A 14,415-nucleotide genomic window follows, 5' to 3' on the forward strand; every position below is an offset into this window, starting at 1 on the left:
TGTTTTGTTTTTCTTTAATGCTGTATTTTTGAGCTCATAATTTTGATCCTGCATACCTAGGTTAATGATTTTTTCTTTTTGATCAGTTCTATTTTTATTCAACTAGAGTTTATGAACATCTGTTACATTGCAATGGAGATTCACCTATAAAGTTAAAATTACAAGGCCTTTGATTTTGTGTTATTTGTATGTCGTACTAATGTCATGTTTTGTCTGTATCAAAACTGAGCGCTCCTAAAATTAAAATTTAAAAATGGATCCAAATACTTTGAATTCATGTGATTTAAAGGTTCAATTCAAATTGGGTAAACTAATGAAAGTAAAATGTCTTTGAAAATAACTCACAAGTCTCTAGGTGGTCAAACTAATGGAATGTTGATGTTAAACAATGTCTAATATCAATTGTTTCTAGGACTTTTCTTCAACAGGAAAAAGACAACAAATACTGTTCAGGACACCTGCCTGCTTTCTTGGTTTTTACAAAATAAGTAAATTAGAGTTAACATGTATGGGATTACTCAAATGTGTTTGTTGGTGACATCTGATTAATTTGCAAAATTAAAATGCTCATTGTTAAATAACATCAAGTACTCTTAACTCCTCAAATTCCATGGGGTATCATACTTAAACATTATTGGTGTTTTCATAGGTTGGTAAATAAAAGGTTCTGGGTTTGAAAATATATTTAATGAAAAGAAAAAGAAAATGTTTCTGGGTAAGAAAGTGCCTGTGTAATGAAATACATGAGGGTCTAAGTAAGTGCTAAGAAAGTCTGTGTGTAAGTAAAGGGCAAGTTTCAACAAGTTTGTGTGTAACTAAGTTGGTTGTATGTATGTGAGACAGCTAAAGCTATTTAAGGTTTTTCCTAAGGTGAAATACTAATGTTCTGATATAAACCAAAGTTTAATCTATATGGTAAAATAGCATGGTTAAATGGCAAGGATTTCTTAGAAACACTAATTTACTCTTAACTTTGTGTCTATTAAGATTTATTCTTTAGAACAATTAGTCTTAAAAATTGGGGTGTATACAATTATGGTTAAACAACTGTTAGAGTATTGTACTGTGTTTCAGAGTCCACATTTAAAAAAAAAAACTAAATTTGGTAAGATAAAAGTGTCAAGGTAATTGTGAAATGGTTTCTAGTTGTATATTAAATGTGTTCATATTTTTCAGGTATACAAGTTTTAAAGCAGGGAATTCATCAAGCTGCTATTCTCCAGATTAAACTTGTCTGTAATGGTAATTTTAAACTTATAAAGAGTAAATTTTATTGGGGATTAATTTCTATCATTTAATGTTCTATTATAGGACCTGTTATCAATAGGGTATATGTAAAATTTGTTACTTTTTACACTGAGATAAAGAACTTCAAATATAAATGTATTTATAAAAGTTAGAGCCTGATTTGTTTAAAGGTTCATATTGTAGAAGGTGAAAGCATTTTGCTACACAAAAGTAAACTAAAAGCTCTCTCAGCCTTTCTTTGATTCATGTTTTAGATACAATGTTAAATTGTGTTAATTATAAAGTTTATATAGACTCAGGAAACAGTATATGTAAACTACTTAATGATATTTAAGGAAGAAGCAAAGATCAACATCAGAATTAGAACATTTAAGATTTGTAAGGAGCCACGCCTTACCTGAGATAAGGCTCTGCCTCCCACCTTACTGCATGTTAGAGTGACTCCAAAATAAGTCAGACTTCAGCTTATTTAGAGTTATAATCAAAAGATTGGTTTTTGTTGTAAAATTACTATGATCTCAAATAGGGAATATAATGTGGTTCTCAGTCAAAATTCAAGATAGCTATTATACAAGCAGAATATATTTTTACTCTTGCTAATTTCATTTTGTAAAACTGTTACCTGTTAATGTTTTGCAGAAGTAGCTGCTTCAAGAATACACAACCTAGGTAACTTATGATAATAAGCCATCACCTATAGAACAGATAGTAGTAACTTCCAGTACTAATGCAGACTCCAGTTAGATAAAAGGGTAAATAACTGTAAAGTTATGGACATTAAAGTTAAAGCCCAGTACTCTTACTTTATGACTGGTGAAACTGGCTTGCTGGATGATTAAGATCAAACTTAGAGATTGGAATTAAATACAGAAGGCAAGATAGACCAATATTTGGATCTTTTGCCCTCAGTCAGCCTGAACCCAGGGAATAAGAGAACTTCTCTAAGGAGCTTTGCAACTCTGGGTCACACAACCTCCTGATCAAGGAGATTGTTGAGACTAGAGGATGAAAAATCACTCAGTGCATCTGCTGCAGAGGAGGGTCATGGAAAAAGGGAGACATCCCTTGATGCTTCCAAAGGAAGTCACCTCATCAAGGAGACCCTACCTAACCAATGGCACTGGTGGAGCTAAGAAGCTGCTCTTAAGTTCTCTACAAGTGGCCCCTGTGGGAACTCAGCTGACTCCTTAACAAGACAGGAACCAGGTCAATTTGACCAGCTTGATCTTAGACACCCAGCAAAACAGTTAAAACCAAAATATAACCATTCTTGGGCATTTAAGAGAAATAACAGTTAAATGTAACTTAAGATGTACACTTGTGTTAGTCCACTAGAATAAAAACTGGAAGCTACAAATGAAAGAAAGATTCTTCAGCAAATGTGCCTGATAACTATCAAGAGAAACTGCCAGAGTCAGAAGTTTTTAGTCAGTTTAAGGCCTGCAGACCTTCCTAAGCTATACAGGTAGACTTGATCTATGTTTGCTCATATGATTACCTAGCCCTAAGTAACAGAAGTATAGAGCTCTCTACTAAACACAGGTTATACCAATAAAGGGATATTTTACAAAATCAGATGACTTAACTAGCTAAACTATATTTTTTGGGATATCTATGACATTAAGAGTTAAATGTTGTGTTTACATTCCTGATAACCTGGACAATGTTAAAGTTCCCAAATAAAGGCCTTGTCCTTTCCAGCCTTTGCTAGGCCTAGTTATGGGAACAATTTCTCAATTCTTCCACCCGCCTGGTGAGAAATTGACTTCTGTCATTTTCATGATACTCAGTGGCATGCTCCAGATGCTGCAACATTTACTTTGTACTAATTGCATTTCAGTACTCATGTCTTTTTGTTCTTCTATCATAGAAGCACCCACCCCCAGATGACTTTACAACCTGCTCTTCCCCAATCAGACTTCTACCTTGGACCCCTCGATTGACCCGATTTTTTAAAAAAAAGGAACTCCAAACTGCTTGCCCCTCGCTGCCCCCTTTCAGCTTCGAAGCAGCCAGAACGACCGACGCCCCCTTTTCCTTAAAGCAGTTGGGAGTTCCTATAGCTAAAGAGGGGAATGAAGCCAGAATTAAGGACATGTAGTTAGTGTAGAAATAGGGAATTGGGTCAATTCGAGGAAATGGAGGCCATAAAGCCATCTGCCTTTGGAAGTTGGAGACTGCCCCTGGGAGAATGGAATGTCAAGGATCTCCAGAGCCCATTGATGACCAAATTTACCTGCCTTTATCAAGGACTGCAAGCAAGGAGATGCTAATTAATGCCCCCTGGGCCCTTACCTGCCTGAATCACGTTGGCCGTCCCCCTGCCCTTGGCTTCTCACTTATGCAAAACCGGGCCTAGTCACGTAGGGAGGAAGGAGAGAGAGGTAAGGGGGGAGAAAACTGAAGAACAAAAGAGACTTTAACCTATAAAAAATGTAGGGTGCGCTCACTTCTTGGGACTTTTAGAACATCAGCATAACTGAGGCAGGATGGACAAATGGATATAAGATTCTATCCATGATAAAGAAAAAGGGGGGAATGAAAAGACCCCTGCCCCACCAGCTCAGGCCTATTTTAAGAGAAAAAGAAAAATCATTAACGGGGCATGCTAAAGGAATTTATCTGAAGATTTAGCTAAGAAAGGGCAGGATAATTGGGAAAGTCAGAGCATGTCTGAACTAACAGGAGCTGATAAGCAGGAACTATAAAACTGTCCTGTAAAACTTCTGATACCAGATTCCTGACCAAGGACAGAGTAAATAGGATGAGATAGCAAAGGACTGTAAATGACAAAGTAAAATTATGGCTTGTGAAACGTGTTATCTTAAGTTCTGAGCCGCTCTGACCCACCCCTCCCGGAGGGTTATCCTTAGTAAGGTTCCTTCTCGGGTCAGCTCCCCTGGACTTCACAGATAAGATGAGAGAAGTCTGTGTTTATACATTCTTTACCATTTTTATGACCCGTGCTGCAGGCAAGTAGGGAAAAACCTGTGTTTATGCAGGTGCGGAAGTGCGAGGCTGCGGGCAATTTGGGGAAGCCTGTGTCTCTGTCTGTGTCTCTATCTATCATCCCCCCTCTCCAGTTAAAGTAAATTTATGGCTTTTCCAAGGATGTCTAAATGCTGGATTCAAAATAACCAATAAGAAACCTGTTGCCTACCGCGGGCGAAACTTGCCCCTTTACCCTATAAAAAACCTGTACCCCAAAGCCCGGTGTGCCACTTCACCGAAGCTCCGGCTGAGGTTTTGCTGCACACCCGCAGGTGCCTGTGTACCTAATAAATAGCCTCTTGCTTTTGCAGCCAGTGTTCGCGTGATTTTCCTTGGACAGGGGGACGGAGGGTCTTTCACCTGTCCTTAATTCTGGCTTCACTGGTGGTTTTTCTTTACAAAAAATGGATCTCCCAACTCTCCTTTATTTACAATATGCAGGATAAAGGGGGCAAGGACTGGGAGGAGCTTCTTTTGTGATGGACAGAATAGGGTGGAGTTAGGGGAGACATCCTCTTAAGGGGGAAAATTCCAGAAGGAGACAGGGAACCACTCCCATGCAGAGCATTGACCTTTGCATGATGTGAAAAGGAAAGAACCAACCCCCTGAGGAAATCTTACCCAGAGGCCTAAGCAATCACTGAAAAAAAAAAAAAAAAAACAAACTGAGTTTTTATGTTTGAGGAGAATAGAGTCCCTCCTGCTGCTACTCCTCACTGGGCCATCCTTATCCTGCAGATGAAGAAAGCAAGGCTTGTGGAAGTCAGCAGGGTGACCATGTGACAGTACACTAAGAAGGCAGCCTAGAATATGATCCACTTTCCACTTCCTGAACTAGTGCTCCTTGAACTCACAAAGGTTTTTGCAATAAAGACCTTAGTTTTGGGGCAAGGAGGGAGAGGCTTTTGTAATGCGGGGCCTTCAGGACCCCTGTGAATGCTCTGGGCTTTGTGTAAGGGATGGAGCTGAGGTAGATCATAGATTACCAAGCATGTCCTCATTCAGGGCACAATATAATCTACATTTAACTTTAAAGCTCCTACAAAAATACCTGGCAAGGCAAGTCATGTTTCCACTACAGCTTCATCTTGGTTGTCGTAGCAATCCTCCTGAAGTACCACATAATGTGATTTTCTCTTCTCTAATAATGGTATATAGTACGTAAAAATTTGAGTTATGTGATAAAAACACTGACTCCACAAAGCACTAGTTACAAAATTATAACATAGCTTCCAAGTTTTCAGGATTTCTTTCCCATGGGAGGAATAACAGTTCCTACCTGGTGTGGTATCATCCAGTTTACATGAGGTAATACACCTCTCATATGTGGCACAGTGCCCAGCAAGGAAATCAACCTGCAAGCTAATTGTTTAGTTGTCATAATTATGTTCAGGAATCTTTTGCCACATTTAGGGGACAGAGAATCTAAAAGAAAAGATTTAGGTTAAATTTTCATCATTAAACAATATGTTAGTTGGGCATTAAATAATCACCACTTTTAGGTATATTTGATCATTCAAAATTTAGAAGTAAAATACAAAACTACAAAAGCAATACCATATTTGTTTTAATCTGATTTTTTTTGCTGTTGTGACTAAAAGACCTGACAAGAACAATTAGAGGAGGAAAAGATTATTTGGGGGTTAACAGTTTCAGCAAGTCTCAGTCCATAGATGGCTGACTCCATTCTCTGGAGCCCAAGGCGAGGTAGAACATCATGGCAGAAGAAGTTGGCAGAAGAAAGCAGATTAGGACATGGCCACCAGAAAACACACACACACACACACACACACACACACACAGAGAGAGAGAGAGAGAGAGAGAGAGAGAGAAACATTGCAGACCAGAGAAAAAATAGAAACCATAAGGTAAGATCTCAGGAACCACAGCCTTCTCCAGCCACACCCTACTTGCCTACAGTTACCACTCAGTTAATCCCTATCAGGTAATTAATGAACTGATTAGATCAAAACTCCCAGAACCAAACATTTCACCTTTTGGTCATCACCTCATATGTGAACCATAACAATATGATTTTGAAAAAGAGCACAAGAAGAATAATTCATTTCACTAGGTTGTTTTAAAGAAAAAACAGGATAATTGCTCCATCTCTAACAGAAAGCGTACTGATGTTGGAGCATACTGAGTCTGGAGTGAGAATATGCAGTCCACATTTTGACTGAACTATTGTGAGCTATGCAATCTTGGCTAAGTTTCCTAAACTCTGTTGGAGTTAGCATCTTCACCTGAAAGATAAAGCTAATCATAACATTATTCTAGTGCTTGGAATCAGGTAGGTGGCCAAAAATTTAGGCTACTATTAATAAGAATCTTTAAGTTATTAGAAGAAAGAAGGAAAAACAATTAAACATGGAAGAATAATTTGAAAACACAAAAGACATGAGGTAAACTTTCACTAATGAAGTATGCATCTGTAAATTCTATATTTAGCACATTTTCCCAAAAGTCAAATTCTTGGTTGACGAACAAATGAATAACAAATAGACAAGTTCCTGGGGTCCTAGAAATCAACTAGGAAGTCAACTAATAATGAACTATAAATCATATGTTGCTTTTTTGTAGGTGCTCCAGCTTTCAAGAAAAGCTCATATACACACCAGGTAGATGGGAATGCAGAACAATGTGACAGAATTCATCCTTTTGGGTCTTACCTAGAACCAGGAGCTGAGGAAAATATTTTCTGCTGTATTCCTAATCATGTATGTGATCACAGTGCTGAGAAATCTACTCACTGTGATGACCATGATTACAAGTCAGAGTCTGAAGTCACCTATGTACTTTTTTCTCACCTTCCTGTCCTTTCTGGATGTCACCTACTCTTCAGTCATTGTCCCCAAGTTGATCGTGGACTCCGTCTCTGAGAGTACTGCCATCTCCCTCCAGGCTGCATGACCCAGCTCTTTGCAGAGCATTTCTTTGGAGGTGTGGGGATCATCCTGCTCACCATGATGGTGTTGTGCCCAAAGGCTCGAGACCCCGCAAAGACCACCAGAGACCACGATCAATGCAAGAACAAAGAGTCATTTATTAGCAAGCTCAAGCCTGGTCCTCTGTGTCCTCAACCAGTGACTCTAAGAGGCCCTGAGCCCTCATTAGCAGGGTTTGCTCTTGGGTCAGCCCCCCTGGCCTTCACAGATAAGATGTGAGATGGAAAATTCTTTACCACTTTCAGGAGGCTGGGGGCAGTTTGGGGAAGCCTGTGTTTATACAGGTGTGGGCTCCCTCTATCTTTCATTCCCCCCTCTCCAAGAGCATTTAGAGAGCCAATCTTGGGTCTCTATTGTTTTAACCCTTGCTGCTGCTTCACGGGCTGATATTGGGCCCTTAGCACCATTAACTGTACTGTATTTATTCTATCCTTAACAAAAGCAATTAACTTATTTACTATACAAGGTCTTATAGTTAAAGCTAGTAGCAACAATAATAGGGGTCCCACTATAGCGGACGCCAGAGTAGTTAACCAAGGGGAAAAATTGAACCAGGATTCAAACCAGCTCTGACTAGCTTCCCGTTCTTTTTTTCTGTTTCCTAGTCCTTCTCTGACTTTTGCCATGGATTTCCTCACTACTCCAGAATGATTAGCATAAAACCAACATTCTTCTCCCAGGACTGCACATAGACCTCCTTGCTACAGTCTTTAAAGGCAGGTAAATTTGGTAATCAATGAGCTTAGAAGATCCCTAACATTCTACTCTTCCAGGGGCAGTCTCCAACTTCCAGAGGCAGACGGCCTTCACGGTATTCATTTCCTCAATTTGACCCGATCCCATATTTCTATACTAACTGCCTGTCCCCAATTCTGACTTCATTTACCCCTCTAATACTAGGAACTCCTTCACTGCTGTAGGGAAAATGGGTGATGACCAATCTGGCATCTTCGAGCTGGAAGTGGGCAGTGTAGGGCAAGCAGTTTGGAGTTCCCTTTTTAGAAATTGGGTCAACTGAGGGGTCCAAGGTAGAAGTCTGGTTGGGGAAGAGCAGGCTGTAAAGGCATCTGGGGATGGGTGCTTCTCTGAGAGAAGAACAAAAAGACATGAGTACTGAAATGAGATTGATACAATATAAATGTTGTGGAATCTGGAACATGCCAATGAATATCATAAAGATGACAGAAGTCAATAATTCCTCACCAGGGGGTGGAAGAACTGAGAAGTTGTTCCCATAACAAGGCCTAGCAAAGGCTGGAGGGGACAAGGCCCTTATTTGGGGACTTTAACATTGTCCAGGTTATCAGGAATGTAAACACAATATTTAACTCTTAATGTCATTAAGGTCCCCAGAAAATATAGTTACTTTATACAGTATCCCTTTATTGGTATAGCCTGTGTTAAGTAGAGATCTCTATATTTCTGTTACTTAGGGCTAGATAATCATACTAGCAAACATAGATTAAGCCTACCTGTGACTGTAGGCCTTAAAATGACTAAAATCTTCTTACTCTGGCAGTTTCCCTTGATAGTTATCAGGCACATTTGCCTAAGAATCTTTCTTTTGTAGCTTCCACTCTTAATTTTAGTGCGTTAACACAAGTGTACATCTTAAGTTACTTTTAACTATTATTTCTTTTAAATGCCCAAGAATGTCTATATTTTGGTTTTAACTGTTTTGCTGGGTGTCCAAGATCAAGCTGGTCAAATTGACCTGGTTCCTGTCTTGTTAAAGAGTCAGCTGAGTTTCCACAGGGGTCACTCATAGAGAACTTAAGAGCAGCTTCTTAGCTCCACCAGTGCCATTGGTTAGGTAGGGTCTTCTCGATGAGGTGGTTTTCCTTGAAAGCATTAGGGGTTTCTCCCTTTTTCCATGACCCTCCTCTGCAGCAGATGCACTGAGTGATTTTTATTCTCTAGTATCAAAAATCTCCTTGATCAGGAGGTTGTGTGACCCAGAGTTGCAGCGCTCCTTAGAGAAGTTCTCTTATTCCCTGGGTTCAGGCTGACTTTGAAGGCAAGATACTGTTTTTTTTTTTTTTTTCTCTTGGCCTCTATATTTAATTCCAATTTCTAAGTTTGATCTTAATCATCCAGCAAGCCAGTCTCACCAGTCATAAAGTAAGAGTACTGGACTTTAACTTTAATGTCCATAACTTTACAGTCATTTACCCTTTTATTAAAGTACTACCACATACTATCTGTTTTGAAGGTGATGGCCTATTATCACAAGTTACCTAGGTTGTATGTTCTGGAAGCAGCTACTTCTGCAAAACAGTAACAGGCAACAGTTTTACAAAATGAAATTAACAAGAGTAAAACATATTTAGCTTGTATAATAGTTATCTTGAATTTTGGCTGAGTTCTACATTATATACCCTGTTTGAGATCACAGTAATCTTTACAACAAACATCAAACTTTTGAGCACAACTTTAAATGAGTTAAAGTCTGGCTTTCTTTGGAGCCATTCTAACATGTAGCAGGGTGAGGCAGAACCTTATCTCAGGTAAGGCAGGGGTCTTCACAAGTCTTAAGTAAAATGTTTTAATCCTAAAGCTAATTTTTGCCCCTTTTGCCATAACCAGTGTGACCAAATTTTCAAGTTCAGTGGGGGTCAAAGGAGTATTAGAAAATAAAGGTTTATAAACACAGATTTTGAAAATTAAGCTGAGATCAGATGGAGCTCTTTTCTCTGATGAAAATGCAGACCTAAAGAGTTATGTTAGCAATCTTTATACATGTCTTATTATTAGGTTAAAGACTATGTAAGCATTATTCTTTGTTTTCAGGAGAGTTACGCAGACTAGAACATCTGCATAACTTTTTCCCACAACTGCAATGTTAGGAATTCTGTGTAGCTCTCAAAGAAGTCCACTGTCCAAAGTTACTGTAAGGTGGGCAGGAACTAGAGAAGGGAACTGATGAAATTTACATATATTGATTCCTGAGTCCATATGAACATTAGTTAACACAGTCTAAGATTATATCCAAAACAGGAATCAATCAAAGAAGGGCTGAGAGAGCTTTTAACTTTTCTTTTGTGTAGCAAAATGCTTTCACCTTCTACAATATGAAACTTTAAACAAATCAGACTGTCACTAACTCTTAGATAGACATTTGCATTTAAATTTTTATCTCAGTGAAATAAGTAACCAATTTTACATATACCTTACTGATAATATGTCCCATAATAGAACATTAAATGATAGAAATAAATCCCCAATAAAATGTACTCTTTAAGTTTAATATTACCAGTACAGACAAGTTGATTCTGGAGAATAGCAGCTTGACAAATTTCCTGCTTTAAAAACTTGTATACCTGGAAAATATGAATACATTTAATATACAAGGAGTGACCATTTCACAATTACCTTGACACTTTAATCTTACTAAATTTAGTTTTTAAAGAAAAATTTAGACTCTGTAACATAGTACAATATTCTTAACAGTTGTTTAATCATAATTGTATAAACCCCAATTTTTAAGACTAATTGTTTTAAAGAATAAAACTTAATAGACACAAAGTTAAGAGTAAATTAGTGTTGCTAAAAAATCCTTGTCATTTTACCCTGTCATTTTACCATATTGGTTAAATTTTGGCTTATTTCAGAACATTAGTATTTCACCTTAGGATAAACCTTAAATAGCTTCAACTGTCTCATATACATACAACCATCTTAGTTACACACAAACTTTTTGAAACTTGCCCTTCACTTACACACAGACCTTCTTAGCACTTACTTAGACCCTCATGTATTCCATCACACAGGTACTTTCTTACCCAGAAACATTTTCTTTTCCTTTTTCTTAAATGCATTTCCAAACTCAGAACCTTTTATTTTCTCTTTCCTATCTGTTGATCCCTTTTTGTCCACATTCTGAAACAACTCTTATGAAATTTCTGAATTTAGATAAATCACTCTATTTTAACAAGATAAAATACTTTGTTGTTTATAGTGCTCTAACTGATACACAGTGAGAGGGGAGATGGTAACTCTAAATCCAAATCTAAGATCTCCTTGAAGATTTGCAGAACTGGAGGGGGAGCAGGGGGAAGTGGTAAGGGAGCAGATGGAACTCTCACCCTCTGGGTTGAGGTTTTACCTGATAGAACATAACTCTTAATAAACTTGTTTTTAGTAATGACACAAAGCGATTTTAAACACTTTTTAATTTACCTACCTATGAAACCACCAATAATGTTTAAGTATGTTACTCCATGGAATTTAAGGAGTTAAAAGTAATTGATGTTATTTAACAATTAGCATTTTAAGTTTGCAAATTAATCAGATGTCACCAACAAACACATTTGAGTAAACCCATACATGTTAACTCTAATTCACTTATTCTGTAAAAACCAAGATATCAGACACGTGTCCTGAACAGTATTTGCTGTCTCTTTCCTGTTGAAGAAAAGTCCTAGAAACAATTGATATTAGACATTGTTTAACATCAACATTCCATTAGTTTGACCACCTAGAGACTTGTGAGTTATTTCTAAAGACATTTTACTTTTATTAGTTTACCCAATTTAAATCGACCCCTTTTAAATCACATGAATAAAAGTATTTGGATCCATTTTTAAATTTTAATTTTAGGAGTGCTCAGTTTTGGTACAGACAAAAGATGACATTAGCACAACATACAAATAATACAAAATCAAAGGCCTTGTAACTTTATAGGTGAATCTCCATTGCAATGTAACAGATATTCAAAAATTCTAGTTGAATAAAAAATAGAACTGATCAAAAAGAGAAAAATCATTAACCTAGGTATGCAGGATCAAAATTATGAGCTCAAAATACAGCATTAAAGAAAAACAAAACAAAACAAGAATCCTAGAAAATGAGTTAGTTCTGTGTAACAGCCCAGGAGTTTAAAACGGACATCTTTTTTTTTTTTCTTTTCTTCAGGTCACCCCCCCTTTCCCACTGAGACTGCTGCAATTTACATTCCAATGCAGGCTTCAGCAAGGCCAGGCAGGGGGGAGGGGAGGATCACCTAAGACTTTTTAACCCTTTTTCTTCCTGGTTGAGAAATCAGGTTAGGTTTGAATGCAGAAAATCACAAAACATTATTTCTTACTACTTTTGAGGAATGGAGCTGCTGAGCTCTCTGCCTAGGGGAATTGGAGTAAACAAATCTCTCAGGAACAAGGAGAAGGACTGTAAAGTACCCTGCAATGAGTATCCCTAAGCCTAAGATCAGATTAACACAATGAAGAATTTAATATGAGACAAGAGTAATGACCATACGGTACAATACACAGACATATAGCACGCTAAATCAGAAATTGGCTAACTGGTATTTTGTCAACAAAAACAAACAATTTCCGATTGTGACAAAGAGTTGCCCAGATGCAACACAAAGGCTGCCCAGATGGGACAAAGAGTTATCCAGATGCAACAGAGTCGCCCAGATGCAGCACAAAAGCTGTCCAGATGCAACAGAAAAGCTGCTCAGATGCAACACAAAGGCTGCCCAGATGTGACAGTCACCTAGATGCGACAGAGTCATCCAGATGCAGCACAAAAGCTATCCAGATGTGACAGAGTCATCCAGATGTGACAGAATTTCCCAGATGCAGCACAAAAACTGCCCAGATGTGACAGAGTCACCCAACGGGTTGAGGTGACGTCTCCCGAGACCCTGCTGGGGTCCTATAGCGTGTCCGCCAGGACTATGCCAGCCCAGAACCAGAACCTGCAGGCAATCCAGACCAGAAAACACATGGCAATGCCTTACTCACTGGCTGAAGGTGTCACTTATGACTCTATGATCAGGTGTCTGGGTGGGCTTGGGGCATCCCGGACGAGCCCCCATATGTTTTGCCCAAAGGCTCGAGACCCCGCAAAGACCACCAGAGACCACGATCAATGCAAGCAACAAAGAGTCATTTATTAGCAAGCTCGAGCCTGGTCCTCTGCGTCCTCAACCGGTGACGCTAAGTGGCCCCGAGCCCTCATTAGCAGGGTTTGCTCTTGGGTCAGCCCCCCTGGCCTTCACAGATAAGATGAGAGACAGAAAATTCTTTACCACTTTCAGGAGGCTGGGGGCAGTTTGGGGAAGCCTGTGTTTATTCAGGTGCGGGCTCCCTCTATCTTTCAATGGCCTGTGATCCCTACGTGGCCATCTGCAAGTCCCTGCACTAGAGCAGCATAATGAGACCTTGAGTGTGCTGCCTGATGGTGGGAGGGGCCTGGGTGGGGGGATCCATGCACACAAGAATACAGCTTCTCTTCATGTACAGAATACCCTTCTGTGGCCCCAATGTCATCCATCACTTTATGTGTGACTTGTTTCACTTACTGACAATTGCCTGCATGGACACTTGGACTCTAGGTCTCTTAGTTATCCTCAAAAGTGGAGCGATGTGCATGGCCATCTTCCTTACCCTAATCACCTCCTACGTGGCCATCCTCTGCTCCCTGAAGTCTTACGGCTCTGAAGGGAAATGCAAAGCCCTCTCCACCTGTGGCTTCCACCTCACGGTGGTCATGTTGTTCTTCATGCCATGTATTTTCTTGTATGTGAGGCCTGTGGCTATTTACCCCATAGACAAGGTGATGGCCATGTCCAATTCAATTATCACACCCATGCTGAATGCTTTGATCTACACACTGAGGAACACAAGGTGAAAACTGCCATGAAGAAACTTTGGATGAAGCAGGAGACTTCAGTTGGCAGCTAACTGTCATGTTAAGAACTGTGACTGTTTCCCAGAAGAACTAGTGGTTCTTTCAGAAATGGGTGAGAATTAAGCTGTCCATTCTCCCCAGGGAACTTAGAAATTTAAAAAGTTTAAAAATCTGTGTTGTAACTTATGATGTGAGCAACATGGAGTTTGTGATGCCCTCTTACTTGATGTCCTGCTTTGTTCCTCATCACGTTAGTATCCCCTCCTACTGCCCTGGAATTCTCTGATCCATCTTGCTACTGCCTCTACCTCTCCAAGCACATTGTGAACCCTCTCCTCTCTCAAATAGCTGTGCAACCCTTTCCTCTCCTTAGGGTTTTGCTTCTCCGTCTGAAATGAACCCTCATCTTCCTCCGGTTGTCATTTCTCTCTGATTTCTGTCATCTGTTAAGAAATTAAACCTTATCTTCCTTGAGAAGTCAATCCCCGTGGTTCAGTTGAAGAAGTCTTCCCTCCTGCCCTGCTTCTCCAACCCAACACCTTCATTGCATCAGTAACTCTGATCAAAAGTAAAAATAACCTTGTATGAC

The 14,415-nt window shown here is 39.2% G+C and overlaps 1 pseudogene; it reads left to right on the forward strand.

Moving 5' to 3' along the window:
- Positions 1-6,864: 6,864 nt before the first annotated feature.
- LOC124960733 (olfactory receptor 4C6-like) lies at positions 6,865-13,994 on the forward strand (annotated as a pseudogene).
- The last annotated feature ends 421 nt before the right edge of the window (positions 13,995-14,415 follow it).

The sequence above is a fragment of the Sciurus carolinensis genome, chromosome 11 (assembly GCF_902686445.1).
Source record: "Sciurus carolinensis chromosome 11, mSciCar1.2, whole genome shotgun sequence".
In the NCBI taxonomy this organism is placed as follows: domain Eukaryota; kingdom Metazoa; phylum Chordata; class Mammalia; order Rodentia; family Sciuridae; genus Sciurus; species Sciurus carolinensis.